Genomic DNA, 6,011 nt, shown 5'->3' on the forward strand with positions numbered 1-6,011 from the left:
TTTGGTCATGTTCGAACGTCCTGCATCTTGAATCTTTTAGATAAATACATGCATGTCATATGTAAACAAAGAATATTGACGTTCTCTAAAACATGTGAAAATAATATAAATTTAGGATTATTATTATCGGTCACACCCATACCAAATATTTTAATTGTCATGTAAGCCACTTTTATTTTATTTCTGCTTTGGAGAAAGATACTTAAAATGTCATGTGATTTTATTTATGCATTGGTGGAAGTATACCTAGATTGTCATGTAGAGGGCCTATGATCCTATTTAGGCCTATGCATTGTGTATAACTTGAATTGCTATGGTTCATTTATATATTCGTGGTAAGTACTCACGGAAAGACGTGGTAAGTGATGGGCAGTGTTGTTTATTTATTTATTTTTATTGTATTTTTATTGGTTCCAACGGACTCTGTGCATATGTTGCTCTTTGTAGGATATACTTAGGCCTACAGCCCTGAGTGGATTATCAACTAAGATGGAGAGTAGGGATTAACGCCGGCCCTGTGAGTTACCCGGGGTTAATCCTGAGTGGATTATCAACTAAGATGGAGAGTAGGGATTAACGCCGCCCTGTGAGTTACCCGGGTTAATCCTGAGTGGATTATCAACTAAGATAGAGAGTAGGGATTAACGCCGGCCCTGTGAGTTACCCGGGTTAATCCTGAGTGGATTATCAACTAAGATGGAGAGTAGGGATTAACGCCGGCCCTGTGAGTTACCCGGGTTAATCCTGAGTGGATTATCAACTAAGATGGAGAGTAGGGATTAACGTCGGCCCTGTGAGTTACCCGGGTTAATCCTGAGTGGATTATCAACTAAGATGGAGAGTAGGGATTAACGCCGGCCCTGTGAGTTACCCGGGTTAATCCTGAGTGGATTATCAACTAAGATGGAGAGTAGGGATTAACGCCGGCCCTGTGAGTTACCCGGGTTAATCCTGAGTGGATTATCAACTAATATGGAGTAGGGGTTAACACGGGCCCTGCGAGAGACCGGGGGTTAATCCTGAGTGGATTATCAACTAAGATGGAGAGTAGGGATTAACGACGGCCCTGTGAGTTACCGGGGTTAATCCTGAGTGGATTATCAACTAAGATGGAGAGTAGGGATTAACGCCGGCCCTGTGAGTTACCCGGGTTAATCCTGAGTGGATTATCAACTAAGATGGAGAGTAGGGATTAACGTCGGCCCTGTGAGTTACCCGGGTTAATCCTGAGTGGATTATCAACTAAGATGGAGAGTAGGGATTAACGTCGGCCCTGTGAGTTACCGGGGTTAATCCTGAGTGGATTATCAACTAAGATGGAGGGATTAACGCCGCCCTGTGAGTTACCCGGGGTTAATCCTGAGTGGATTATCAACTAAGATGGAGAGTAGGGATTAACGTCGGCCCTGTGAGTTACCCGGGTTAATCCTGAGTGGAGTATCAAATAAATGGAGTAGTATTCCTTAGAGTTACGTCAACTAAGAGCTAAGTCTGAGGAGTACTGTGGTATTTGGGAGGAGGTTATTTTGGTGAGTTATATATTTTATGAGTAGGGAGGAGGCTGTTTTGGTGAGTTATATATTTTTATGATTGAGGGAGGAGGCTATTTTAGTGAGTTATATTCTTTTACTTTGGGGGAGGAGACAAATTGTGAGCCTAATTATTTACATTGGAGGAGACGAGTTTTATTTTATAGTAGAGGGAGGTGAGAATATTTTATATAGTAGAGTTGAGATACATTATTTTTTTTTTACGTTGTACATATTTTATTATGTTATGTGATAGGCACGGTCCGTTGGAATCATATTGTTTTTTATGTGTATTATGAAATGGTGATGATACATAGAGATGCATGCCTCTTGTGTGACATTTTTTATGTATTATCGAAAATCTGGTCAGCACCTAGAGGGGAGCTATGCTGACCAAATTTTCATTTGGCAACAAGTAGTTGTGTTTTATAGGATTTTCTATAGATTTTATGATGATACTTTACTAATACATGCTTGCATGTGTTCGTAAGTGTCATCTCTATTAGCATGCGCTGAGCAGAGCTATGCTGCCCAAATTTTCATTTTGTGCCAAATAACTTAGTTTTTTTGTACGTCTAATATGTGTAATCATATGTTAACGCTTTTAACGTTCTGATAATTTTTTTTTACTTTTCGGATTCTTATTGATAGGTGAGGAGGGTGCTAGCCGAGTTATTACAGAAGCCATTGTAGGAGTAGGGTGCTAGCCGAGTTATTACAGAAGCCATTGTAGGAGTAGGGTGCCAGAGTATTGTGTGACTGAATCCTGTGTGTGTAGTCTGGAGTTACGTAAATAAAATATTGTTGGAGATAATGAAGACAAATACTACGTGTGTTATTTAGATGCACTTCTGCTTATAAAAGGTACTCGGACAGTGGGGTTCTGCCTCCCACGACTTGCCCACGTCTCATACAAAAATTGTCGTGTTCCCATTTTTGGGAACTGGTGTCAACCCGGCCACCTGACACTTCATATACCAAGTTACAGTCTAACCAAGTATTTATTTATTTTTTTAAAGACCACATTGAGACATTTCACGCTCTTCTTGGCAATCGGCCGTCCCGCCACAAATTGGTGTCAGGAGTGGGATTCGAGTATTATAAGCAGAACTACAATAGGTGCACTACTATGTCGGGGAGAGTAGGAGAGGAAGGTAGAGGAGGCCGTCGTGGGAGAAGATTGGGGAGGAGAAGTAGAAGGAGGCATCGGAAAATCTCGAGTAGACGTCAGGAGGAGGCGTGTGAGGCCGTTGTGGTCGAAGGAGGTGAAATATGCCGGTTTATTGAGATCATGGCAGGCATGTGTGCTGAGTATAGAGGAGAACTTGGGGACATAAGTAAGGAAGAGGACCCGGAAGAGGAGAGCATAGATAGTGATAGCATGGATTCTGGTATTTTTGAGATGATTAGTGAGGAGGTTAAAGTTGTGTCAGAGGAACAGGTGGAAGAGATACCGGGCGATGTCGTGGAGACAGAGGAAGTAGAGGACATACCCGTTGTGGGTGCAGTGAATAGTGATGATGATACTCAGCCTGTGGTGTTGAAATTCCTGGGAGACGCGAGTGACTCTGGGAGTGATTCTGGGGATAGCACCGAGGAGGAAGGGTATAGAACTGATCATGTGCACACTAGAGATGAGAATGTGTATGATGGCCCTGACTCTGGCTTTCCTTACCTAAGCAGTGAAGATGCTAGGGTAAATAGAGAGAGGGACGCAGTTAACCAGAATGAAGAAAGAGACAAGCAGGAGGTTGATTACCGGAGTGTACTTGTTGATGTCGTGGAGAAGCCACAGGAGCGGATCAGTGCCGAATTAAGGTTGATAGAGGAGATAAGGGGGCAGTTGGAAGAGAGGGTTAGTTCTCTGGCAAACAAGGCAGCTGAGTTAGAAGAAAGAGAGAGGGAGTGGGTGAGTAAGAAAGAATTTGAAGTAGCTGGATTTGAGGAGCGACAAGTTATCTTTGATGATTCACAAGTGGAGGCATGGGAGAAAAGCCTGTCTGACAGGAGGACCGAGATTATAGAAAGGGAGAGAGCGTGGGCCGTTGTGAGGGGGCGTGAAGTTAGTGAATTAGAAGAGCAACGAGCGGCCTTTGAGAAAGATGTGTATGCTCATGGGATACAGAGCGATAGACGGGAGTGGGAGCTTGGCAGGAGAATGAGTACTTTGTCTGAAAAGATTGCGGAGTTTGAGGAAGGGGAGCGAGCATGGCGAATTGAGAGGGAGCTGGAGGTGGCTAAGTTGGAGGAGCGACGAGCGACTTTTGAAGCAGAAATGGAAGTATGGGAGAAGTCTAAAAGCAGTAAGGAAGAGGAGATAGATGCTAAAAAGGAAGAGGATAAGGAGAAGTTAAGAGTGAGAATGGCAGCGATACATGATAGGGAGGTGAGGTGTGGACATGAGAGAGAGGAGTGGGAAAGAGAAGTGCAGATGTGGGAGGAGGCGAAGGGTAAGGGGATAGAGGAACTTGATGCCCAGAAGGCAGAGTGTGTTATACGGAGTAGAGCGTTGGAAGGTAGAGCTGCCGAATTAGATAGTGAAGCAGCTAAGGTCGAGAGGCGACGGGAGAAGTTTAAGGCAGAGAAGGGTGTGTGTGAACAGGTGTTCCGAAAGAGGCAGGCAGATTTAACGGAATGGGAGGCAGAGTTGAAGGAAAGGGAGCGGAGACTGAGTGAGTTAGAGAGCCGAATAGAGGAGAGAAGCAAGTCGATGCAGGAGCATGAGGTAACACTTGAGGGAATTAATGTTGCTCGTAGTGAGGTGGTATTGCAAGAACGGGAGATGTGGATGAGGAGTATGACAATAGGCCAGAGAAAAGTCCGTTAGAGTTTGATGGTGTCGGGTGGAAAGACTTTCATTTACATTTCACTGCATGCAAGGAGTATAACAGATGGGGGGAAAGGGATGCTGTGTTGTCACTGGTTGCGTGTTGCCGAGGGAAGGCATTGGAGGTAATGATTGCTAATGACATTGACACAGGCAGAGTGAGCTATGATGAGCTGGTGGAGTTGATGCGTCGGGAATTTGAGCGGAGGGAGTGTGCGGAGAGTTATTTCTTTGAGCTAAAGAGTCGAGAGCAAACTAGTGGAGAAACCCCACGGAGTCTAGGACGTGACATTTTGAGGCTAGTGACATTAACTTACCCTGAGGTGAGCCGGGAGAAGAGAGATGGGATTGCCAAGTTACACTTTAAGCAAGCGCTTAGAGCTGTGGAGTTGCGGGAGGAGTTGTTTCGGGCTAGACCTGAGACATTGGAGGATGCAATAAGTAGCGCGGAAGGCATGGATTCGTTTCTGCGCAGTGAAGAGGAGCGGTTGCAGGGTAGTTTTCGTGGCAAGGAAGAAGGGCCAAGGGGGTTAGTGTCAGCAGGAGTGTATGTGAGACGAAAGTGTGTGTCTCGGCTGTTGACGTTAGAGGGAGATAGTAGTGTCAGTGTGGGGCATACTGCGGAGCAACGAGTTGGGGAGAATGTACAGGAGGGTATGGAGGACGCGACTGAAGTAGTTGGAGGGAGGCAGAGCAGAGAAGGAGGTGCGCGAGGCGATGGGAGATTGTGGAAGGAGGCAGTTGGGAGGACGAAGGCGAGTGTGTGTAGAGAAGATCGGGACTGGGAGGGGGGCTGTAGTGGAGAAGGAGGTGTGAGAGGAGTTACCTTGGAGAGCATAAGGGACAGGCAATTACGAGATGGAGTTGTTGGGCCTGTGTTAAGATGGAAAATGGAGGGTAGGAAGCCAGTGTGGGGAGTGGTAGCGAGGTTTTCTTGTGCGACACGGGCGTATATGAGGCAGTGGGACATATTAAGTGTGAGTGAGGGGGTATTGGTTAGGAGATGGGAGAGCGATGATGGCAGGTCGGTGAGGTGGTTGGTTGTGTTGCCGGAGAGACTGCAGGAGGAAGTACTGGATGAGTTATGGTCAAAGAGGGTACGTTGACGCGGATGAGAAAGAATTATTATTGGGTGGGGATGTATGATACTGTGCAGAATTACCTGATGGGGCGGGGAGTTGCAGTAGCAGGGACTTTTCATAACCAACGTGGAGTGGATGCCGGTGTACGACCAATGCAGCCAAGTATTCGAGTCAAGCCTGGGGAATTTGTTTGGGTGCGGGGTGATGGGCCCTATATGGTGATGGCTAACCTAGCGGGAGGCGCTGTTCGTGTACAGAGGAACAGGGTTAGTAGGCCAGTGGTTGTCAGTGCGGGACGTTTGACAGTATGCGAGGGACTGAACTTGGAGCCTTGGAAGTGTGGGGTGCCTGTGGTGGAACATGAGCGGCGGCCTTTGGTACATGTGAAGGCTCTAAGGAGTGGAGCTAACTAGAAGTCAGCAAGCTTACAAGTAGTCAAGAGGTGGAGGAGTGTAAATAAGTTTCGTTGCAGTTTTCAGTGTGTTTTAAAGTTGTGTTGAGGTTGTTGCGTATTCGAGTAAATTAAACGTGCAGTTAAGTAGTTAGGAGGTGCCTTCATCCGTGAGTATTGCG

Source organism: Amphiura filiformis, chromosome 7 (genome assembly GCF_039555335.1).
Source record: "Amphiura filiformis chromosome 7, Afil_fr2py, whole genome shotgun sequence".
Lineage (NCBI taxonomy): Eukaryota > Metazoa > Echinodermata > Ophiuroidea > Amphilepidida > Amphiuridae > Amphiura > Amphiura filiformis.